This window comes from Pleurodeles waltl, chromosome 5 (assembly GCF_031143425.1).
Source record: "Pleurodeles waltl isolate 20211129_DDA chromosome 5, aPleWal1.hap1.20221129, whole genome shotgun sequence".
Classification (NCBI taxonomy): domain Eukaryota; kingdom Metazoa; phylum Chordata; class Amphibia; order Caudata; family Salamandridae; genus Pleurodeles; species Pleurodeles waltl.
Window position 1 is genome coordinate 828918438 of NC_090444.1, and position 25853 is coordinate 828944290.

Below are 25853 nucleotides of genomic sequence, written 5' to 3' on the forward strand. Positions count from 1 at the left end.
AACCATCTGTCTATAATAAAAGCTAACTCCATGGAAGAGAGGTACACCTAATACAATGAGAATTTTTTGAATGATATGTTTTGGAGCAACCTTACTTAAAATTACCAAAAAGTGGGTTTTGGGAAAGGAGGGGGGGGTCCCAAGTAGTGCAATATTATCTGCTTTACCCGTAGGGTGCCTTGGACGAGGTGATCTCGTCCAAGGCACCGGTTCCCAGGTGCCTTGGACGAGATCACCTCGTCCTGCACCCAGCCCACCCACACCCCCCGGTCATGGATGGAAGGGGAATACCTTCCCCTTCCACCCCCGAACCCCACCTCGGCAATCTGATGATGTCAGCGCGTATTGCCGGGACGTGCTGGAAGCCATTTGCTTCCAGCGCGTCGAGGGAAGAGGACTCGGAAGAGGTGAGTCCTTCCCTTTTTGAGGGTTTGGGGGGGGAAAACAGACACAGGGGGGAAAGGAAAGGGTTTTTCCTTTCCCCCCTGTGCCTGTTTTCAGTGGATTCCTGCTCCACGATCGCGTTTTGGGAGCGACCCCTTGGGCAAGGGTCGCTCCCATTGGGGGCTTTTTTATTTCCTATTTGCCCCCCCCCCGGGGGCAGAAACCACGAGACACCAGGGATTTAATTTTTCATATGTATTTTGGGAGCGACCCCTTTGGCAAGGGTCGTTCCCATTGGGGGCTATTTGTTTTTCCTATTTCGGCCCCTCCTGAGGGCAGATCGGCCGATTTTTCAGCCGATCTGCCTGGGGGGGGGGGGGGGGTCCGAAAACCACTAGACACCAGGGATTTTATATCCTTTATGTTTTTGGGCAGCGACCCCTTAGGCAAGGGTCGCTGCCCCGGGGGCAATCATTTTTTATATGTTTCGGCCCCCCCTGGGGCTAGATCGGCCATGTTTTTGGACAATCTGGCCCCCGGGGGGTCGAAACCCACTAGGCGCCAGGGATTGTGTGGTGTGTGTTTTGTGTGTTTGGGGGCATCCCTTGGGCAAGGGTCGCCCCCCCCCCAAAGTGGGGAAATTTCGTATTGGCTATCTCTGCCCCCAAGGAGGGCAGAAACCACCAATACGCCAGGGATTTTTTTTTGTTCCCCTTTTTTTGTTTTGTGCTGGGGGTGCCCCCTTTGGCAAGGGTAACCCCATAAAGGGGGCACAGAGCTGTTGGCCATTTCTGCCCTCCCAGGGGGCAGATCGGCCAATTTGTTTTACGCCCATCTGGCCCCAAGGTGGGGCAGAATCCACTTAGGCACCAGGGATTGTGTGTGTGTGTGTGTGTGTGTGTTTTGTGGGGGGGGAGCGGCACCTTTTGCAAGGGTCGCCCCCCCAAAGGGGGCACATTAGTGATGGCCGTTTCTGCCCACCTTGGAGGCAGATCAGCCTATTTTTGTTAGGCCCACCTGCCCCCAAGATGTCAGAGATTTTTTTTTTTTAGTTCCCTTTGTTTTTTGTTTTGTGCTGGGGGCACCCCCATTCACCCCCTCTGACAAGGGCCACCCCCCCAAACAGGGTACAGAGCTGTTGGCCATTTCTGCCCCACTTGGGGGCAGATCAGCCTATTTTATTTTAGGCCCATCTGCCTCCTAGTGGGGCAGAAGCCACTTAGGCACCTGGGACAATTTCTAAGTTCTTGGTGGCGGGGTGTTTGTCAGCTGGCGAAGTATTTGTATTTGTGATTATAACAGTTTATTTCTTTTTTTTGTTTTAGTTCAAAGCTTCTGTTTCCTTTGCTGTGGATCCTCACGGTTTTGGCAGTAGTTGTCCTGCGGTTTGCATAGTTGCATGTTTTAGGTAAGTGAAAGCAATTTACTCCAAAGGAGTATTGTTGACATGCATGAATGACATGTTTGTAGGTGGTGTACTAAATGCAGTATTGTGTGTGAAATTGTCCTTAGATTTGAACACAATGATATTTGTGTTGTCATATTTCTAATTTGCTTTTTTCTTTTTAGTGGGATCTCATTGGTAATTGCTGTGTCTGTGCAGAGTAGTTGCTGGTGAGTAGCTTTTTCAGGCAAGTGAGTGGTATAGTTTTTTTAGTACATAACTCTTTGTGATAAAGCTACACTTTGTTTATTGGTTATTTTAGTGCTAGTTGTTGTTGGCAATCAATTTGTTGTTAGTGAGGATCATGGCTAGCCGCAGAGTGACCGCTGAGCAGGTTGTTGGCATGCTCTTCGAGTCGTCTTCAGACCATGATTACGAGACTGACTCTGCATCTGAGGCAGAGGAGGAAGTGAGAGATTCTGGCAGTGAGTTTTCTGTCCGAGAGTGTTCTTCTGATGAAGAAGCTACTCTCAGTGCAGATGAAGGGCCTGTGTAAGAGGAGGACATTGATGTGCCAAGAGTGCAGCAGCCTGGGGCTGAAGGGTTTCCCATTAGAAGACCTGACACCTGGATTGCCCCAAACATGGAGCAGCCACAGTTACCTGCATTTACTGGTCTCCCAGGGTGTAGAGTCAATACGGAAAACTTTTTGCCTGTCCATTTTTTTCACTTGTTTATGGACTTTGTCTTTTTGGAAGAGATTGTGGAGCAGACTAATTTGTATGCAGGGCAATATTTGAGGGACAACGCTGCCAGACTTAGGCCTCAGGGTTCCCACATATCTGGAAGACATTAAAACGTTTTTAGATTTGACTTTTTTGATGGGGTTGATCAGGAAGCCGTCACTGGCTTCTTATTGGTCTACTAGTCCCTTGATGGCAACGGCTATATTTCCTGCAACTATGACACGTAATCGCTATTTGCTTCTTCTTTGTATGCTGCATTTTGTAGACAATGCTTTAGCCTTGCCACGAGATCACCCTGATTGTGACCGTCTTTTTAAGATTAGGCCTGTCCTTGATCATTTTGTAGATCGGTTTTCAGAGGTCTATGTTCCAGGAAAAGAGATAAGTGTGGACGAGTCTTTGGTCCTTTTTAAGGGGCGTTTAGTTTTTAAGCAGTACATTCCTAATAAGATGGCACGGTATGGGATTAAATTGCATATGCTGTCAGAAAGCAGTACAGGATATGTGTATAATTTCCGGGTCTACAGTGGTAGGGATTCCAGTATTGACCCTCCTGGTTGTCCGGCCACTTTTGGAGTTAGCAAAAAAATTGTGTGGGAGCTTGGTAGACGACTGTTTAACAAAGGTCACCATTTGTACGCAGATAATTTCTACACTGGACTGCAGTTGTTCAAGGAGTTGTTTAGAGTGGACACTGTTGCTTGTGGGACAGTCCGTTCTAACCGGAAAGGCTATCCAAGGGAGCTTGGACACTGCAGTGCCTTGCGGAATAATGAGCTGCTAGCTCTGAAATTTTCAGACAGGAGGGATGTGTACATGCTATCTACCATCCATGATGAGAGTCCTTCCTCTGTGACTGTTTGGGGTCAGGTTGCGGAAGTGCATAAACCTGCGTGCATTTTGTACTACAACAGGCACAGGGTGGTGTTGATAGAGTAGATCAGAGGTTGGAACCTTACACTGCTCTTCGTAAGTCTTATGTGTGGTATAAAAAGTTGGCCCTACATTTATTTCATTTGGCAACTTTTAATGCTTTTATTGTGTTCAAGGATAGTTCACCTGAGTCAAGGAAGACATTTGTTAAATTTCAGGAGTCAGTGACAGAGAGTCTTATTGTGGTGGAACGGGCAAGAGTTCCTGGAGTAGAAGTGGTGGAGGAAGTGGCTAGATTGAAAGATCGCCACTTTCCAGATCACATTCCTCCTACTCCCAAAAAAAGACTTGCCCACAAAGAAATGTAGAGTATGTGCCCGGAGAGCAATCCGGAGGGAGAGCCGGATGTACTGCCCCGAATGCCCTTTAAATCCTGGGCTGTGTGTGCCTGGCTGTTTTAGAAGTTACCACACTAGGAAAAATTTAGGGGAAATACTGTGAGCGTAAACTGCCTGTTTTATATTTTCATATGTTCAGTTTCACGGTTGGCATTACTGTCATGTATTTAGTTAGAGCTTTTGTGTTTGTAGTCTTGTACTTATTTTATAATTAGTTAGTGGTTTCTTTGTTGTTTATAAACAAAAGAAAAGTGATGGCGGTGTGTGTGGGGTGGCGCTTAGCTGGCGGTGTGCTTGGGGTGGCGCTTGGCTGGCGGTGTGCGTGGGGTGGCGCTTGGCTGGCGGTGTGCGTGGGGTGGCGCTTGGCTGGCGGTGCCAGCCAAACGCCAGTCCACACACTCATCAGCTGGTGTGATTGCTGTATCAGGCATGTGGGCGTATGAAAGTGATGGGCCCTTGACTGGCACTGTCTGTCAATGCGAGTGTTGTAATGTGCTGGGCCCATGGCTGGCAGCATGAATGGTCTTGTGCATGTCATGTATGAAAGGTGTGTGAATGGACTGTAAAGCGGTTGGTGCCTTGCTGTGCCTTTACAGCTCACGAGCTGTGAGTCATTGGTTCATTTTTTTGGCCTTTCAGTTATTACCAGTGCATTTCACTTTTGTGAAATCTCTTGTTAATAAAATGTGATCTACTGAACCATCACTCACCGTCGTGCCAAATCCAACCAGTATGTGTGGTAAAAATTTAAAAACCTGCTCCGCTGTAATCAGGCGTCGCAGCACACTTGTGGAACGCTAGGTGTCTAAGGTGAGACCCCGATGATGAAGCATTCCACCAACTTGGTTGGTGGGTGAGGGGTCTTTTTCACATAACCTAAGTGCGTTTCTTTTCACAATTTTAGTGTTTGGCACATCACAGACGTATGTGGACACATCAAAATTATATATTACAAAAATACCTGTGTTTGGGGGGAGGGGGCACCTATGTTCTTGGTAATGGGTACGGCCTTCATCTAAGGAAACCTACCAAACCCAGAATTTTCTTCAAACTAGACACCCCAAGGAGTCCAGGGAGGTGTGGCTTGCGTGGATCCCCCAACATTATTTTTACCCAGACTCCTCTGCAAACCTCAAAATTTGTACGATGACCGCTCCAGCACAAAATTCCTACTCCCCAGCGTACCCCTCAGTCGTTCAAGTAAAATGACACCTCACTTGTGTGGGTCCCCAAAGCAGAGTCAGCCTAAAGATGTATAAAAGAAGAATATGTGTTTATCAACTCGCTGTGCTATACCCATAATCTCTACAAGTTTGTGGCCTTTTTCTGTTGCAGGCACCTGGCCCATACCCACAAGAGAGGTATCATTTTTATCAGGAGACTTGGGAGGAACACTGGGTGGAAGGAAATTTGTGGCTCCTCTCAGATTCCAGAACTTTCTGTCACCGAAATGTGAGGAAAATTTGTTTTTTTAGCCAAATTTTGAGGTTTGCAAAGGATTCTGAGTAACAGAACCTGGTCAGAGCCCTGCAAGTCACCCCATCTTGGATTCCCCTAGGTCTCTAGTTTTAAAAAATGCACACGTCTGGTAGGTTTCCCTAGGTGCCGGCTGAGCTCGAGGACAAAATCTACAGGTAGGCACTTTACAAAAAACACCTCTGTTTTCTGTAGAAAAATGGGATGTGTCCACGTTGTGTTTTGGGGCATTTCGTGTCGCGGGCGCTAGGCCTACCCACACAAGTGAGGTATAATTTTTATCGTGAGACTTGGGGGAACGCTGGGTGGAAGGAAATTTGTGGCTCCTCTCAGATTCCAGAACTTTCTGTCACCGAAATGTGAGGAAAACGTGTTATTTTAGCCACATTTTGAGGTTTGCAAAGGATTCCGGGTAACAGAACCTGGTCAGAGCCCCACAAGTCACCCCATCTTGGATTCCCCTAGGTCTCTAGTTTTAAATAATGCACAGGTTTGGTAGGTTTCCCTAGGTGCCGGCTGAGCTAGAGGCCAAAATCTACAGGTAGGCACTTTGCAAAAAACACCTCTGTTTTCTGTAGAAAAATGGGATGTGTCCACGTTGTGTTTTGGGGCATTTCCTGTCGCGGGTGCTAGGCCTACCCACACAAGTGAGGTACCATTTTTATCGGGAGACTTGGGGGGAACATAGAATAGCCAAACAAGTGTTACTGCCCTTTGTCTTTCTCTACATTTTTTCCTTCCAAATATAAGAGTGTGTAAAAAAGACATCTATTTGAGAAATGCCCTGTAATTCACATGCTAGTATTGGCACCCCGTAATTCAGAGATGTGCAAATAACCACTGCTCCTCAACACCTTATCTTGTGCCCATTTTGGAAATACAAAGGTTTTCTTGATAGCTATTTTTCACTCTTTATATTTCAGCAAATGAATTGCTGTATACCCGGTATAGAATGAAGACCCACTGCAGGGTGCAGCTCATTTATTGGCTCTGGGTACCTAGGGTTCTTGATGAACCTACAAGCCATATCCCCGCAACTAGAAGAGTCCAGTAGACGTAACGGTATATTGCTTTCAAAAATCTGACATTGCAAGAAAAAGTTACAGAGTAAAACGTAGAGAAAAATTGCTGTTTTTTTCACCTCAATTTCAATATTTTGTTTTCCAGTTGCTATTTTCTGTAGGAAACCTTTGTAGGATCTACACAAATTACCCCTTGCTGAATTCAGAATTTTGTCTACTTTTCAGAAATGTTTAGGTTTCTGGAATCCAGCATTGGTTTCACGCCCATTTCTGTCACTGACTGGAAGGAGGCTGAAAGCACAAAAAAATCTTTCAAATGGGGTATGTCCCAGTAAAACGCCAAAATTGTGTTGAGAAATTGGGTTTTCTGATTCAAGTCTGCCTGTTCCTGAAAGCTGGGAAGCTGGTGATTTTAGCACAGCAAACCCTTTGTTGATGCCATTTTCAGGGGAAAAAAACACAAGCCTTCTTCTGCAGCCTCTTTTTCCAATTAAAAAAAAGGAAAAAGCAAAACAAAAAAAATGTCACTGTATTTTGGCTAATTTCTCGGCCTCCTCCAGGGGAACCCACAAAGTCTGGGTACCTCTAGAATCCCTAGGATGCTGGAAAAAAAGAACGCAAATTTGGCGTGGGTAGCTTATGTGGACAAAAAGTTATGAGGGACTAAGCAAGAACTATTCCAAATAGCCATAAAAAGGCCTGGCACAGGAGGGGGAAAAGGCCTGGCAGCGAAGGGGTTAAAAGATTCTATCTGTATGTTTGGAAAGTGGGGACTGTTTTCACTTTAGCCATAGCTCTATCAGACAGCCCAACGGACGCGTCAGTCAGAATATGTATCGAACATTGCACAAGAAATTCCTTTCTGTAGCTATCGCTATGCTCACACAACCACAAAGTCCCAGGCAATACCTCACACGTAATCAAGAACATATTAGACAGTATCCATTACATGTATCCATGAGAGTTCCAATGTACCACACAGTAGGCAATCACCAATCATTACCTCAAAAAGCATTAGGTATATTTCCTTGTACGCTATTATCATATAATATACAGTTCGAATCTTCTTCACCATTATCTCTACAAAATTCATGACCTTTATTTCCTCACTATTAACTTCTCACTATAACTTTGTGTTGTGTATTACCTCACACCATCCCATTACCTTGTGAACATTACTTAGTTTATCATGTACCAAGACCACATTTAACATTAATAAGAACAGAATATTACACCTGATTTTAAGTTCTAGAACATTAAAACAATTAAAAACATGAAACGTACAGTTAGAACAAGAAATTAAGTATAATACATGTAAAATGTAAATCCACTAGAACTTCAGTTAAAGAAATATTGATATCGCATATCCAAATAAATAACATTTTTTACGTTTTAGAATACTATTGAAATTTATAGATACATCAAATATTTAAAATAAATAAAATACGTTTAATAATACATACTTATAATTACATTAAAAAAAAAAAAACACCGAATGGAGTTAGGGATTGATTTAGCACTAGAGTAAAAGGCAACATATTTAAAAACAAAAAAATGAAACATACAATAAATAAAATGGAATAAGTCTAGAATAAAAAGGCATTTTCTGGTTTCAGGTATGGCTACTAGTTAAGGATAGAATGAGGTCAAATTAGGATAAGACACCATATTATATCAAATGTATATGTGAATCATTTTATTTTAATGGAATTTAATTTAAATAACTTACAATTTACTATTGTTCAGGGTAAATATTAAAGTTACCAGTATAGTTAAAACATAGGTTCCATGTGTGACTTAATGATAATTAAGGTCATGAAATTATGTTTTTTAAAGTAACTTTTTTTTAATTGGTATGCAATAAATTGATGGCCAAGGACAAGAATATTTACTACACTAATGGATCAATTTAAATGTATCATTTAATTAAATTAGTAATACATGTTAACAATGATTGGAGATAGAGACTGCAAAACGTTTATAGTAACGGAACATTAACTATTTAATAAAACATCATTACATTAATATTAAAGAAAAATTTTGAGTTAAACTTCAAAGAAGACAAATTTCACTCTTCTGATATCACCTTGAAAACTGTAACCTTGTCAATTTTTTCATTGTCAACCAATACCCACAGATATTGGTAATCTACAAAGAAATAGCATGATTAAGTGAACTTACAGGTATGTTCCAATATTTTAATACTCCACCCGAACGCAACAGATAAAACTCTTAGGACCTTAGGCATACAAAAAAAAACACTCGGCAATGATTGTACACCACCATAATGCGCTTCTAAAAATAAAGACAACACCTACATCTTTTGCTACCACTGTCTTTTGTTTTAATTTTACAAGGATATCTGATAGTCATGATTTCAGTTCCTTCAACTCTACTACATCTGAAATACTGTGCATATTTGGCTCTCCACTTATAAATGGCAACCATTTTCTCAAATTCTCCATTGTGAAAGTCTGTGGTTCCTTGCATTTTTAATCACTCTCTAATGATTCATTGTCCTACATCCATTTCATGTATGCTTGGTTACTGAAACATATTAGACAGCAGCTTGCACTGTGAAGCCCCACCTCAAAAAGCTTAAAGATGAGAAAAATAATGGCCACTTAACCCAGTAAGTAGCAATGGATAACTAGCATTTGAGTAAAAATGCCTTTACTGACCATCTTTAGGCTTAAGATTGCTTCTTCCTCATGAATGCTTTCTTACTTTTAACTCTTTCATCCACCATTTCTGCACAAATGGTAAGCATAAGCTAAAACCAGCCAAACAATCCCAGAAAAAAAATGATTTCACCAAAGTTATTTGACTATCTGGTAGCCAAATTTCCCTACCTAAACAAAAGACTTATACACTTTCTGTGCTTACCTTAAATCACTTCTACCGTGGCATTACCTTGTCAGTTCCAAACGTTCACTTTTCAGAAATCTTAAACTTAAAATGATCTATTATTGTTACCTACCTATGATGGGCATTCCTAATTTGAGCCAGAGTACTATCTCCTTTTGTGGCCCTTTCCTGTTTCCGGTTCAGAGAGGATCTGGCTTACCAGTTTGAAATTGACTGTTTTTATTGGAACAGGATCAAGAATGATTTACATAGGGCTGGGGTCTAATCTGAGGGGCATTGTGTGCAGACAACTGATGGACTGGGATGTGGCCCCAGTTATTAATTCAGTCATACCACCCATCACGATTGTGTTTACTTCCTTTCCTGTTTCTTTTCATTGCTTTGCAAGGCTGAATCTTTCCATAAGGGTATTTGAGGCAGGTTCAGATCCTTCAACAATAGATTGCGCTTAGAAGCAGAAATACTGGACTCTATACTAAGGAAAGCAAAAAAATATGTTTTCCATAAGCAACAATTCTTATAAAAGCTACTGTGTGCATGAATACAACCCCATTCTCCTTTATCCAACTCATACTACGGAGATGCTCACTTCACCATTTTTTTTTGTTTTATGTATCCACCCTGCTTTATGAAAATCTGCATACATTGCATACTTATTTTGTCACTTTAAGTTATGTCAAGCACCGCACATTTCACCTCTCTGGTTTAAAACACAATAAACATTCTGCCGGGCAGAAAAGGTCCCCTGTATGGTTCGGACCACTGATACAGAATGTAGCCCAGAGTTAGGCTCTGAGGGCTGGAAAAGAACACCAAGTGCACCCTACTTTAGTGAATGCGACTACAGTCAGCGGACTGTGCTGTGGATGCTCTAGAGTGGTGTCAGCAACACATTATAGTGACAGGACAGATTTTTGCACCTGTTGTATGCCAGCGAGAGTTGCCTACTGACTTCTCCTGCTTAAAATTAGTCTGTCAGTTCTCAGAAATTACTTAATTCACACCATCCATGTGAAATATGGATGAAGCAGGTATGATTAACTTCTGTATGTGCAATAAGATGTACATTATTACATTTAAGTACTGTACATGTCTTAGACAGCCTTTGCATCCAGTTTCATTTCTGGCACACTGGTGATACCTAAGATGGACTTTAGTTAGAGCCTGTCAAGATATCACTCTAGGATGTGGACGATAGAAGACAGGGTGTTCATTTGTAATTTAAGGACAGCCCCTCCTCCCTGAGACAGTACTCCCAGAGGCGTTAAGCCAAACAGTTCGAGGTAGCTGAATGAAAAAGTCTCTCCCCTCATTTGTACATTTTGTTTGGATCACCCCTGGCAGGAAGCGTCCAGATCCATGCCACCTAAACCTCACACTTGAGAACAAACTCTGTGGTTTGTCCCATATGGAGAACACACAATAGTCAGGAAATGCCTAAAATTGGCCTCAAAGCCTGACGTGTGGAATACACAAACCATTGCCTGCAAACTTGGTTTAAGTTTGTGGCTGAAACCAGGAGTGTGTTCATCACCCAGAATCTGGGCTGCCAGGATTTTTCAACAACCAGCCACAGGGGCCTCACATTAGAGGAGGCTGACAAATATCTTTGTGCTCCAGGATTGGGGTAGATGACTGCCAGCTCTTCATGCAAAGTGCAGGAACCTGGGAGTTCTGCTACTAGGCAAGAAACGCTGCCTTGAAACTACTTTGAAGAAAAGAACCCACTTACTGCTGAGGGAATGGTGCAAGAGGTGCCCTTGCACAAAGAGAAAAAGAAGGCTTCTTAGAAGAGAAGGGTTGAGAAGAGTTTTGGAAAGAGAAATAAAGTTGAGCCACTCTAGAAGAATCTGTACTGCAAGGCCACATGGTGAGGCTTTGTGACCCTTGTTCCCTTCCAGAGTGCCAATGAGCATGAATGCTGTACCACCTGCAATCTGTGCTTGGAGCTGTGGTTTTGTGAATTCTTGGGTCTGTTCCGCAGTCAAGTTGAAAGTAACCAGCAGTAGTGGAAGTGACCAGAGAAGACAGATTTGCTACAAGTACTGCCATGTAGGCTTGGCAATGTGGAAGTTGCACACCGCAAGCAGCATCTGTGAAGATTTGGTGCTCTTCAAAATGGGCAGTTTATAAAGCAGCATGTGTGAAAACTTAGCACTATGGAAAACTACACCGCGATCAGAAGTTTCAGCAGCAACATTTGGCACTATAACTATTTGTAATGGTCATTGGTGGCTTGGCACAGCAACAAGAACACTGCTGTGACTCAGCATGAGCTCCTCATTTGGTTGGGTACTGAGCTTTAGCACTGCGACGGAGGAAGATCCCCTGGAGATTTCTAATCTGTGCAGCCAGTTCAAGCGAGTGAGATCTCCTGATGTCTATGTGCAAGGCACCTCTCCTTATCTAACTCAAAGGCACGCTAAAGTGCTCAAAGGCACTGCTTGGAGAGAACGTGGCAGCACACAATACTATCAGGCTGGGTCCAAGGCACACACCTTCTCTACAGCAAGAAAATTATTCAAGTGTGCAATCAACACCGCAGTCTCCAGTCAGCGTTGCATCAGGAACTGCCAGCAAGGAGAACAAACCAAGATACTTTGTGAAATCAAGACTATGGAGTATAAGAGTAGTCCTGAAGCTACCTAATAGGTATAAAACGTCAGAAGTGCCTTTATCATGACCACAGTCTTGAGACTGACCACTGCCTCAAGTAAAGTGAAAAGGAAATATACCCCTCCCATCAACACCATGGGATCTCCCTGATGTGTCTTTGCACCCTGATCTTGATAATGGCACCTGAGAATACTCAAGTAGTTTTCAACTCCCCACAGGATTACTGAATACCTTATTTTGCCACTACTTTGCACATGTATTATTTAACTGTCTGCCTTGAATGGAGGAGGTTAAATGTTTAAGTGAAAGTACTGGTAGGGTAATGATGTACTGTCAACTGCGAGATGTTTCGCTGACCTTTGAGTTTCTGTTCACACCAACTCCCTGACAGGGGAATAGCTTGGTCAGTAGGACTGGGGGGAAGGAGGGGGCTTGCTTAAGATTTCCCGACAATCACGGTGGCTCACGATGTTAAAATACATTATACAACAAAGGTGCGAGAGAAAGACTTAAGAGGCAGTGGGAAGGGAGAGAAATGCAGAATGGTACATGTACCAAGTGAGAGAAAGTGCATTATTTTGTGAAATAACCAACATTTTTTTAAAGTCTTTCTAAACAGAGAAAGGGAGAGAGTGTGTGTTCGTTTTAGTCTGTGTGTGTAAAAACTCCTGGTGAAATCCGACAGACACCTCACCATGCACAAATGAAAGCACCTGCCCCCAACTATTTACCAGAGAACAGATTTATAAGGGGGGGGTCTAACACCCCGCCCCCCTACCCACACACACCCATCCCCAAAGCTATGCCCCTGTTCCCCGAGTAACCCTTGGACTGCTGGACTTCACTACCCTGAGAGTAAAGTGCTTCAAGGGATAAATTGAAGCTCAGTACTGTGTCCTTTCATATGGTTATGTCCGAGGACACCAGTGGTAAAAAGCTCTCACTGTAACAGTTTCAGCCCATTAACACCTGATTGCCTTGGGACTCCCCAATACCCCACACATTCAAAAAAATACTTTCATACAAAGCTGCTTGGTAATCATTCATCAGCACAACATTTGTTTTATCTTCAAAGTACTCATCCCCTTTTTCCAGACTCTATGCAACCTCGCGATCCACAGTAATTGCAACATTTGTCCATCCTTCTCTAGTGTTCCTATTTTCATCCATTACCACTTTACTGAGCTACTACCTCTCCCCTCCACTCCACTCCACTCCACTCCACTCTCCACCAATTACCTGCCTTTGGATCTCTTCCACATTGGCCTACTGCCAGTCTGTTGCATATGCTGGGGGCAGAATAAACAAATAATGGTCTATCATAAGTTTAAACATTTGTACTAAACAGAAAAACACTTCAGAGACACAATGTTGGACATATTACTTAGCTGAATAATATCACTGGATTGCTCAGAGGATATTTAATTGATTGCTTAAAATAATTGTGCAGCTTTGACTGAAACTTATGTAGGTTATTTATGGCATGTGATCCCATATGGACAACCAGTCGCTTTTTACGTTTCCACCGTTTGACTCAATGCCTTCGATAGCAGCCACACTTGTCTTATTTCAAGTTCAATTAACTCAGTGGGAGTATGGTTGGACAGTTCTAGGGATGCCATCCAAAATGTAGCATGTTCGGTAACCGTACCACAGTTAGTCGTTCAGAGCTCAATATAGTAAAAGGAGCAACAACTAACTTTAAAAGGTTGAAATTTTAATTTGTATTGCTTCAATATGAACATGCACAATAGTAACTTCATTCTCATTCTCTTTGGATGCAGTTTAAAGAGGGTCAGTCTGACATTTCGTGCTGTTTTCTTGTAAACTCTTACTACTCAGGGCAGATGCTAGTACACACAAATGGATAGCTCACCAGGGAAAACGGGCAGCACTGAATCGAGCTCCCTTCTAAATTTGCCTCTCCTGCCTTCACACACTCACTCCCCTCCCACCTCACAATTTAAACATAGCATGCTTGCATGTTAAGCAGGGACGTAAATGGAGTGAGATGTACTAAGCTTTGTATCTCACAGCAACATTCACTTAAGTGTGACATTTCTCGCATCATATCCTTGTACGAGTGAAGTCTATCACTGCCTTGCTAACCAAAATCACCATGATGTTCATTTATGCATGAAGAATTTTAATGGATGTCACATAATGTTTTACAACCTTGAAAAGGCCTCATTTCTGCTCCAGAAGATGTGACGCACGTGTTAGCTGTGCTGAGTTTCAAGATGATTTTATATCAACAAAAATTAATACTTCACTCAAAACTTCAGAATGATAGTCTAATGAATCGAATTTCAAGGCATGTGATATAGGGTGTTTAGCATTTGAAATCAAACAGTCTTAGCTACCCTCTACCCACACAATGTGCTTTGATCACCTCAACCAGAATTATAATTACTTATGGGAAGACAGATAATGAATCCGTTTATTCAGATTTCTCCATTACATTACCAGTACAACAGTTTACAGAAAAGGTACTAGTTTTTAACAGGTGAATGTAATCCTACATATAAAAACAAATAAACAATGTTAAATCCATCTTACTACATCACGTCAAAGGAAAACATATTGTGTTTATTTTCTTTCAGCTCCAATTATTGCATTTGCTGCACACACCTTTTAGTATTAGTTGATTATATTGTATTTCAGCTTATGATTTTTGACAGCTTGTTTCATATTTTTATACATTGGATGTTGCTTGTTTTCTTAGTATGTCAAAGCTTTTTTCTAGAAATAGAATAAAAAAAAAAAAAGAACAGTATGGACATCTATTGTGGCACTACACGGGGGGCAGCTATTGCTGCTGATTTTAGCACTTGTCATTGAGCCTTTGGCGGACAGGCTCCACACAAATTTGGAGATGTGGTGAGTGAGTGTGGATGACTGGCACATAGCTGCTTTATGCAATGATGCTCGGATTTATTTGCAGGGCGCCAGAAGTTCCTTAAGACCACTCATGTCAATGCTAGGCCGATTTGAGGACCAGTTGGGCCTGGGTAAAAATTGGGCCAAATCCAGTTTTCTTCCTTTTCCGAAGGGTAGAGAAAAACACATCTGAAAACTTGATGCCCATGTGAATGAGTGGCAGTTTGATACGTTTAAATAACTAGGGGTGAACATTTATTATTCCGACGGGGAATTAATGGGCGGAAATCAGTAAACGGCTGTTGCATCAGCTTGGGGCTCCCTCCCTTTCTGACTGTCACTGCCTTTATCGCCCATGGGCAGAGTTTTGCATTGCCTCTGCTTGTACTGGGGCATTTTTTCATGGGCCTGAATAAACTATAAGATTTGATGGCACGGCAGAAAAAGGGCTGCTCTACCAACAACACAGCAGCCGCTAGTGCACAACGTCCTCAGGGCCCCTATGAGCTTTACTATGGCGCTGCTTCTCTGCAGTGGCCAATGCACCAGCTGGGGACGCACTGTTCGCTGAAAGAGGCTGTGCAGCGTGCCCTGCAGGAGGAGCCGGTCTTGAAGTGGCTGTGGGGTAATGTCACCTGGATCACCCAGAGAAAAGACTGATGCTGATGGAGCACAAGTGCTGGCCTAAATAGGCTCGAGGAAGGGAGAATTACCCACTATGTGCACCCCAGTTACAGATTTGGCAGCTGCAGATTGTAGCTGATTTTTTTGACCATAGTGCTATGCGCATCTTGAAGGAAGCTGAGATGATGCTCACAGAGGGTTTATATCAGGAGTGGATATTGTGATTGTTTCAGGCTGTGGGTGCTGAGTATGGAATATCTGTGGGGCACTTCCTGGATTACAACACCATCAGACAAGTGCTTGGCGTGGTGTGGAGGATGGAGACTGAGGAACCGCAGACATTGCTCCCGTTACAGGTCTTGATTACCTAGGAGGATGTCCGAAGAACAGTTACTGTGATCTACAGTACTTTGCACGCTCAGCAATATGAGGCAGCGGTGCCAGCAAAGGCCAAGTGAACGGTTACCTTGGGCGCCAACCAATCCGAAAAGCAATGGCTGAGGTTTATGGCACATGTGAAGCAGATGTCCAAGAGCCATGCTTCCATAACGCAATTTAAGTACTTGCATGAGACACCACAATGCATCTGTCAGATATTCCCAGGGGCTCCACTGGAGTGCCCACGCTGCATCACACAACCTGTTGACTTTTACCACATGGTGTGGGATTGCCTTTTCTTCTGGGAGGCATGAAGGGAGGTGACGGAGACACTATCGTAGGTGGTGCCCCTCACCCCTGAATACTGTCTATTGTGAATAAGGTCCAACGCAAAAGGGGATAGGCACACTAGCAGCATTGTTGCACTGAGCCTGGTTCCCTTTATGAGACAGATAGCAATGACCTGGAAGGCCAGCTTGGCACCAGAGGTGGGACGGTGCCTGCATGACCCGGTGAAATAGTCGAAGGAGGAGGTGGATGGACTGACCGGACTCCACCACCAGCCCAGTGGGGGTACAGTTAGCACACTGTGGGACAGTTATACCCTGAAATTAGAGGCAAAGTATGTCGAGAGGCCGCCATGAAGGAGGAAATGTTCACACCATTGTTGTTCACTTATGCAGGTCCTAAAAATCCAAATGAAAAAAGTTACTAGACCTGCAGGTCCAGTAACTTGATTAATCTACTCAATCTAATTGAAATGAACTTGATAAGTAAACTGGTCTCAAATGGTGTAATCCTAGGGAAAATTTTAGTTTACAGCACTGCCTTTTTCTTCCTTCTCACATAACACACCTTAAAATATGCAAGGTCAGCATTTCTGCTGCGCAAATTGATTGTTTGATTAAATAGACAAAACATTTGCTCCATGTATAATAATAATTTAGACCACATATAGAGTACACATAATCCCTGACTTGCCTCTTAGTTTACTAATAACATTGCTATCAGGGCACGGGCAGGAGTGTTTCTCATTTCATGTTTAAAAGCTCACGGTCACTGTTATTTAGAGAAAGTTAATTTCCCATTGAAATGGCCAAAAACGTTCCCACTCACTTGAAGCTTTACTGATAAAAGTATATAGTGCATTACCAATCCGCGAAAATTAGGTTTCAGAAAACATATTTATGATTTGCACATCACCAAGTAAAGTGTTCTGATTAGCTTTCATCCTATTAAAATAAATGTTTTATCCCACAGAAGTGTAATGAAATGGGCTTTCACAACTACTGAAATACATTCTGAAATATTTGTACAGTTAATTTATTAGCAATTCAAATGTATGTTGGGAAAAACCCTACAACCTTTCATTTCACACTCTTGGTACAGCAGGTCAGACGGGTCACTTCACAAAATCCTGGGACTCTGCAGTCCGAGAAGTAAACTGATTTCTGACCGCTTTCTCTGAACACAGAGCAAATGTGACAAGGTAAAAAACAAGATTTAAAAGGCATCTTTATTGCTCCTTCACTTCCTGAGTGCACAGAACACCTGTTCTTTGTCACCTTACCAGAACGGGTAAGTAGGCTCTAAATTTAGCTCGACCTGAAAACATTTGACTCAACATAGTGAGTGGGCAAGTAGATTTCTTGAGGTCTGTTATGATATTGCTAAGGCTTTGTTATTCTAAATATTATGCTTTTTTTCTATTGAGGTGCTGCCCATCCCCACAGGCAAACTGTGTCCTTGTTTAACTCTCTTGAATATGTGCCTTAATGTTGTTGTAGGGCCTGTGATAATGGATGGGTGCTGGGTTGGAGAAGTGTGTGATCACCCAGCAATAACTTATGAATGGACTGGGGGAACTCCTACGTTGTGAAATGCGGGGGGAGGGTGCATTCCCCCAAGAATTGTTTAATGTGTTCTACTACTGTAAACTCCAATAAAGAGATTTAAACAGAAACGAGCACTGGCATAGCCAATAGGTCTCGCTTTGGGACCTTGTAACTGTTTAGCCAGAGCTATTGGCTTTGCCAATGTCTTTAAGATATGTTGTAGAGCATTGTGGATATTACTGTGGTCTTAGACCCAGCTGACATGAAAAGAAATAAATGTAATAAAATAATGATTTTTAGGGCTCAGCTGACAGGCTTAACTTCACAAAATGTTTCCCCTAACAGTAAGCATCGAACTACCTTGTGCTGCTGTCGGTTCAATGATTCTGAAATTGAGACAAACATTTCACGGTACTCTGTGATTTTCAGAGGGCTGTTGGTAATTATCTTCCTTCGGGAGGAGCTGTTTTTCACCCTTAAATATAATTGATCAGCCTGCAGCCTCCTTAAAGTATTGGGTAAGTCGGATAAATATTTGGGCTGTGAGTTTGCTGGAATGGCTGTAGCCTGCCTTCTAAATAAGAAGGTATGACAAGCAGCCGGATTACGACTAAAACTCCCAAAATGCACTGACTTGTTGAATAAAGCTCCAGAAATGGAAAGAATGGATTCCGGTGGCAAGAAACCAGCTTTCGATTGTGGACGTGTTTGCGGAGTTATCCAGCACACAGACACCAACATTTCATGCATCAGCGCATTCTCACAAGCATCAATACTCCAGAGCATGCCCACCTAACCCATGCACACACAGACACATCACTACTTCACCCCCTTTCCTTTCACACAGCCTCTGCCACACTACCAAATCCATTATGTAAAGTCACTACATAGATCAGCGTCCATCCAGAAGGTAGAATGACACTGCCAATTGTACAGGGACACCCCTTTCACAACTACGCCGCCCATTCAACCATTTGTTCTTTTCAGGGCTATTGATTCCACAAATAATCAAGCCCTTTGTCAATGGTCGGCTATGGTGGGTGCCTTAACTCCATTCTGCTGCCGGCTCTTGCCTGCAAAACTTTACAACCGTACATACAGCAACTTTTAACGAGTTAGAGCTATTAGCGTTGCAAATTCCTAACAGGACTTTTCTTGCCAAGTAATTGAACTTAAAAGTAAAACAGCTGACATAAGCGAGCCAATTCAAAGTGCCATTAGCGTGAAGGAGAGACACAAAAGGAAAAAGAAGTTTGCTCACAGTCAAACGTATTGGCAGTCGTGCAATCAACCATGTAAGAGGGGCAGTCTGCAAGGCAGTAACAACACCGCCCCAAGGAGGGACAAACGTAAAGCATTTACCAATGATAAACGATTTTCAAAAGGCAAGCCCACGAACGGTTGAAAGTGATGGGCGTTACGGTGGGCATGGTTAAAGGCCCACAATACTTACAACAGATCAACGTTTTTGCATTCTCGACCTAAAACGGAAGAAGAGAAGTAATACAGACTATGTAGTGTCTTTTCATTTGCAGTGTGTCCAACAGACTTATGTTAGACTATCTTAAGCATAGCAAGTCTGCATTTGATATTACATCTCTTACTTACACTTAGGACTTTGTCTAGCTAGTTTACAGGACTATTAATGGATTAAAGACAGGAGTGCTATACTCAAATGTTTTGATAACCAAATTCATGGACACATTAGCTGTCATTGTTCTACTTCTTAATGAATATTAAGGCATTGTAGGGGTGGACAACCATGCCAAAAGCATAATACCTTGAGAAATAATTCGAATTTTGAATTACCCCAGATCTGCAGTCCTGCATTCTAAGACAACAGAAACTTGATGCTTTAAGCATGCTCACTGCTGCTTTTCTGTGCTCTTTGCCCGACTACATTCACGTGGTACTGCCTTTGAGTAGACAATTGAAGCTGCATTGTGCCCCAATGGCAAATGTCTCACTTCAAGTTCAGTCATATGGTATTCTGAGGCTTTTAGCATTGTAATAATGGGCTCAAAAGCTCCGTCAGTAAAGTGCACCAGGAAATTCACAAATCAGTGAAAGAATAGAAAACTAGTAAAAGATCATATTTATTTGTAATATTACCGGAGTCGCTACAGTGTATAAAATAATGGATCGGAATTAAAGTATGCTATCAAACATGGTCTATTTGATCTGAGCACACAAAACTAGAGGAAACAGAAGAAGAAATAATATTTTAGTGACATCTTTAAACAACAAAACTCAAGTAGGATAATATTAGACAAGTCTTTTTTCTGCTACCTTGTATAACTACCTTGTATAACAAAGTTATATTGTGTTGGCCTCTTTAGGAAGATATAAACATGACTCGCTCTCTCCCACTTTCCTTTCTTTGAGTGCCATTTCAGTTTGTGGTGGTGCATGTGTTTATCAGCGTTTATGAATGTACCCTGATGAGAGCTGTTCCCTTTCGGTGGGGTTTTATTGACGATTATAGGTTTAAACCTAAAACAGGGTAGCGTAGCTGTTGGAAATGGGGTCTTTGGTTGGTGGACAGGTTACCCCCTGTCTAAGCAAGGATCGTCACTCTAGTCAGGTTAAGTCGCACACAATCCAAATTATCCTGTGCCCACCCTCTGGTAGCTTGGCACTGAGCAGTCAGGCTTAACTTAGAAGGCAATGTGTAAAGTATTTGTGCAATAAATCATGCAATGACACAGCTGGACACCACATAGTGTTTAGAAAAATATATAATATTTATCTGATAAGATGCAGGTTAAAACGATTAGGATGCAATAAGTATATGTTGAAATAGCACTGTAAAAATGATGTAAAGTGTCTTTAGTCTCTTAAAAGCAACAATTGTCTCTTGTAAGCCCAAAGTACATGGGTTGCGTTCAAAGTATCTGCAAGGAACCGCAGAGGAGGAGATGCGTGGAAAACAGGGAGGTGTGTGTAGATTTCTCGGGCCGCACACGGCAATACGTTGTTTATTTTTCACGCAGGGAAGGCTTTGCGTTGATTTCCGGCGCGCAGACTTGGATCCTCTTCGGGTTGTGGGGTTTTCGGACGCCCCAGGGATGATGCATTGAAATCTGGCACTTGCAAGACAAAGTCACAGGGGTTGCGTCGATCCAGTGGGCGTTGAGTGGAAATTTCTACCGCACAGCAGGTGCTGCGTTGATTCCTCTCAGGAAGTCAGACTGCGTTGTTTTGGCTCAGCTTTGTGTCAATCCAGTGGGCCGTGCGTCGAATTTCCAGTCGCTATGCTGGTGCTGCGTCGATAGTCTCCTTGTGAAGTCGGGCTGCGTCGTTCCAGTTTGGCGTGCAGTGATTTTCTCAGCGTGATACAGGCTGTGTGTCGATTTTTGCCGTACAGGAGTTCTTCTTTCAGGAATGAAGTCTTTTTGGTCCTGAGACTTCAGGGAACAGGAGGCAAGCTCTATCCAAGCCCTTGGAGAGCACTTCTCACCACAGCCAGAGAGCAGCAAGGCAGTAGTCCTTCTCAGAAAGCAGTCAGATGAGTCCTTCAGGCAGCCAGGCAGTTCTTGTTGACAGGTTACAGGTTCTGGTTCAGGTTCTCCTCCAGGAAGTGTCTGAGTTGGTAGGGGCAGAGGCCCTATTTAAATACCCAAATGTGCCTTTGAAGTGGGGGAGACTTCAAAGAGTGGCTTAGAAAAGCACAAGGTTCCCTTTCAGTTCCATCCTGTTTGTCAGTGTTCCAGTAGGGGTGTAGCAGTCCTTTGTGTGAGGCAGACTAATGTCCTTTGATATGCAAGTGTCAGACCCTCCACCCTCCTAGTCCAGGAAGACTCATTCAAAATGCAGATGTATGCAATTGTGACTGAGCATCCTGTGTTTGGGGTTAGTCTGAGTGAAAGCACAATAGAGCTGTCAACTAAACCTAGCCAGACGTGGATTGTAAGGCACAGAAGGATTTAAGTGCAGAGAAATGCTCACTTTCTAAAAGTGGCATTTCGAAAATAGTAATATTAAATACAACTTCACCAGTCAGCAGGATTTTGTATTACCATTCTGACCATACTAAATATGACCTTGTTACTCCTTTCAGATCAGAAGCTACCACTTAAACAGTATATGAGGGTAGCCCTAATGTTAGCATATGAAAGGAGCAGGCCAGTGAAAAAAACATTTAGGAGTTTTACACTACCAGGACATGTAAACTACACAGGTACATGTCCTGCCTTTTGTCTACACAGCACCCTGCCCTAGGGGTTACCTGGGGCCTACCTTGGGGGTGACCTATATGTAGAAAAAGGGGGGGTTAGGCTTAGCAAGTACTTCTAAATGCCAAGTCATATTGGCAGTGAAACTGCACACACAGGCCTTGCAATGGCAGGCCTGAGACATGGTTAAGGAGCTACTTAAGTGGGTGGCACAAGCAGTGCTGCAGGCCCACTAGTACCATTTAATCTACAGGCCCCAGGCATATATAGTGCACTTTACTAGGGACTTATAAGTAAATTAAATCAGCCAACTGGGTATGATCCAATGTCATCATGTTTTAAGGGAGAGAGCATATGCACTTAAGCACTGGTTAGCAGTGGTAAAGTGCGCAAAGTCCTAAAACCAGCAAAAACAGTGTCCAAAAAGTGGAGGTAGGCAGGCAAAAAGATAGGGGTGACCACCCTAAGGCTGTCAGGTCCAACAGTAGCTATTTGTGCTCTATATTTGGGTTCAATTTCTACTACATATGGAGCAAAAATGTAGTCTATTAAATAAAAAAAATGACTTTGATACAGCAGACATGCTGAACTTGCATATTTGAAGGTGCTCAAATATGTGATCATGAAGAAAAAGGCAACTCTGTGAACTAAAATAATTGCCTGGGATCACACTATTTGAGACCAGTTTATAGCTCATACGCATTATGGTTAAGTCAAATAGATTATTCAAGTTACTAGACCTGTAGGTCTGGTAATGTTTTTGTAATTTTTCGAGGCCTGTAACAGCACCAGCTCCTGGTTTTAGCGAGGAAAAAAAATAAAAACCCTATGCATAGTGCCTATTACCTATTGTCACTCTTGGCTGGCATTCATCTTTACTAAGGGACCGGATTTAAACTTGGCAGATGGACTACTCCATCACAATTGTGATGGGTACCCTATCTGCTGTATTAGGGTCTCCATAGAATAGAATGGGACCATAATATGGCAAACAGAATATCCGTCACGTCTGCGACGGAACATTCCCATCCCCCAGTTCTAAATCAGGCCCAATGATTTTTCCTTAGACCTCTCTCTACCAGTTCATGTCATTCACAAACCCTGATGACAGCCATGAAGTTTAGGAGACCAGCCATGCTTCACCGCGGCTGCAAAGATTTGAAACTGTAACTGCAATCACTTGCTCCATTCAAAAACATTGTGCATGTTTTTTAAGACGTCAAGTTTTTGCCCGATAAATATCCAAAAGATAACAAGCTATCAAAAAGAATGAAGAAATAACAGAGCCAGCAGCCTCTCAAATGTACTTTTCAAACAAAAATAACATGGAGTGCACAAAGACATTAAATGTATTCTGTGACTACAAAGTAATCAAAAATTGAACTAAAATAAATATACTGCCAGATATCTAAAATGTGTCACTGTTGGAACATATGCCACACACACACACCTCAAAACAAATTATCAGGATGGGATTACACAAAGAAGGGAGAGGAGGTATAGGTACACAAGATGAGGCCTAGGTAGGAAAGATGAGGCATAGGGAAGCGAGGAGAGGAAGAGGCAGGACAGACGAAGCAGGCGATTAGAAAAACGTAAAAAGGTTCAGACACTGCAGCCATTTGCTGGAGGGTAATGCACTTTGTGTATAAATATTTTTTATTGCAATGTAAAAGCAGTTTTACAGTATATAGTGTATTGTTATAGAAACAGGTTCTAAAGCAAATTTACAATATTTAACCTGAAGGTAAAGGATATAAAATGTAAGAACACACAGCCTTTTTCACCTATCACAGATAATCTGAGCACTACTGGGAGAGGGTGGATGCACAGACCAGTCTTTGCAAAAGAAGATTGCAAACCACTAAATAAATCCACTTAATCATTCAAAAAGTGTTCACAGACAAGCCCTACCTCCTAACATCCATGGAGTTCCAATTTAGTCACAAACACACTAAGGCTTCTGACTGGCCCTGGGTCAGCCTCACCATTTCAGTCGCTCCAGAAACTTGTGGTCTGCAGCAGACTGGAGAAAAAAAATGTTTGATCTCATTTATAACCCTCACCCAAACTAGGGACCACTGCAAAGAGTCAATTTTCAAAGCAAGGAATACTTTTGTAACAATCTGTCATTTCTGCATCCTCAGTAGGGTAGTACATCTCAGATCTGCAAAAAGACACATGCTGTTGTCATTCAGAGTCCTTTCTCTTTCTTGCTGCTCTGGATAACATCTCCTGCTGGTTCGGGGTATTCATCTTGACAATTAGATTAGAAATACTAGCTTTACTGGATCAGTAAGTGCTTGCATCTCTGCTCGCAATAAATGTTTCACCATGAATAAAATTCCCCAACCAGCCGAATTATACTTGTTATACATTTGTCCACTACAGCATGAATGGAACAACAGACTTGATTCACAAGCTTTTGTTGAACAAAAACATCTACCTGAGCCTTCACAAATATCCTCCTCCAGAAAGCCATGAAGTGTAGATATTTATGCCCAAAAATGCAACATTTGAACAAGGATATCCAGAAAGTTTAATGAATGTGGAACAGTCTAAAGATTAAATTTGTGAGCATCAAGAGAATGACCTACAAACATATTTGCTTGTGCGGCTCTCAGGAACATTGTGTATGACCACTCTCTCTGGGAGCATTGGATAGACATAAAGGTTTAAGACCAAGTTCGTTTCTATGGATGAAAAGAATGAGAATAACCTTATATTTCACACAAAAATAATGGAAAGGCGTTGCCACCTAGAAATTGTTTTTTCTGGGTACAAAAAAAGAATGTATGTGCTGCTGCACAAATTCATGTTCCTGTCGTCTTCCCTCCTGAAAATCCACAAGTAATCATAAAGGACGGCTAGTACTCTTGAAAGACAAAGACTCAAATTGTTTACTATGACAGATCCTGGCGATTTTTTTGACTCATCAGTAAATAGGACATCTTCTTAAATTGCACGAATTACCACAGGGAGAAAATACATTGGACTTTTCCCCAAAGCCTACTGTCAATTCAAGTAGAACTTTTAAACCCTGCCCAGAGCGAACCTACTGCTTGAATTACATAACCATTTCCATGGAGCTAAAAAAACAAGCTAAAGAGTTAAAACAAAAAAAATGCCAAACCTGTGCTGTCTTTTCCTCTTGGACCGCTGTTTGATAATCATAACGCAGATGGTCACTGAGCCTGCCAAAATGATGCAGGAAACAATTGAATAAAAATGAATTCCTTTAAACGTTTGTACTGCCAGTGAAATCTTGATGGACTTCCAAGCAAATCTAAAACGGAAACTTCATACATGCGGGGAACCGATAATGTGTACTGAGCCATACTTCAAAAAGAGGAAAATGCTATTACACAGCAAACTCAGAAAAGCAGGGAACAACTGGAAAAACAAACTCCATTAGAATAAAGGAGTATCATGCAAACAGAGAGAGAGCTAGAAAAGTGGAACCACCATGCCGAATCTTGTTTCCAACTAAAGGCAATTCCAAAGGGATACAGGAAGATATTATAAGGAGACATGAAATCATTACACCAGATGATATAGACGTTCTGTATGTATTATATTCTACGTTATGCATGTCAATACAACGAACCCTAAACATGCACAGAGACAAAAGGGTACTCACTTCACGCAAATCAAATCATGCAGAATACGAGTACGTGGGTAAGTTTTGAACAGGCTCTTTCAAAAAAGTTTTTTTTCTTAAAATCAAGCAAAAGGGAATTGACTGAAGCAGTGAAGACCGCTACATGATTTATATCCAACTGGTTCACAGTACATGTCTAAAATCAGCCTCAAATTTTGCTATTTTAGTGATACAAAATGTGTTTGGAAAGTTGAGCATTCACATATGCTGAACAATACATACACCCTTAAGTATTACCTCTGAGCGTGCTTAGAAATCCACAAGGTGCATCTAACCTATTCCACCTTTAGGAAAGGAGACTTCACAGTTCAAGTATTCTTTCTTTGAATAAAGTTTTATAAGGCAATATGGATTTGGCTCCAGGCTTTTAGAATGCGAGACAGATATAAATCATGCATGCTAGTGTAATCCTACAGGCATAGGGGTAAAGCTCAGCCTGCAGATGTGAAAGCCAGGATGTGAAAAGAGAACAACTTTGAGCAATGGAATACAAGAAAGATCTCAACCTCTACTTCTGTCTTCCAGAGAAACTG

The 25853-nt window shown here is 42.3% G+C and overlaps 1 protein-coding gene across 20 annotated transcripts in view; it reads right to left on the reverse strand.

Annotated features, from left to right (window-relative positions):
- The window catches only part of EPB41L2 (erythrocyte membrane protein band 4.1 like 2), a 1020488-nt gene that overhangs the window by 984175 nt on the left and 10460 nt on the right, over nucleotides 1-25853 (reverse strand). Inside the window, exon 2 of one of the 20 annotated variants that reach the window (XM_069234852.1) lies at nucleotides 24793-24853. The exons of 18 other annotated variants lie outside the window; for them this stretch is intronic. The gene's annotated coding sequence lies outside the window, so the exon portion shown is untranslated. Of the gene's footprint in view, nucleotides 1-18937; nucleotides 18958-24792; nucleotides 24854-25853 lie in introns of those variants that run through there. One more of the 20 variants, XM_069234853.1, reaches the window with a different exon arrangement.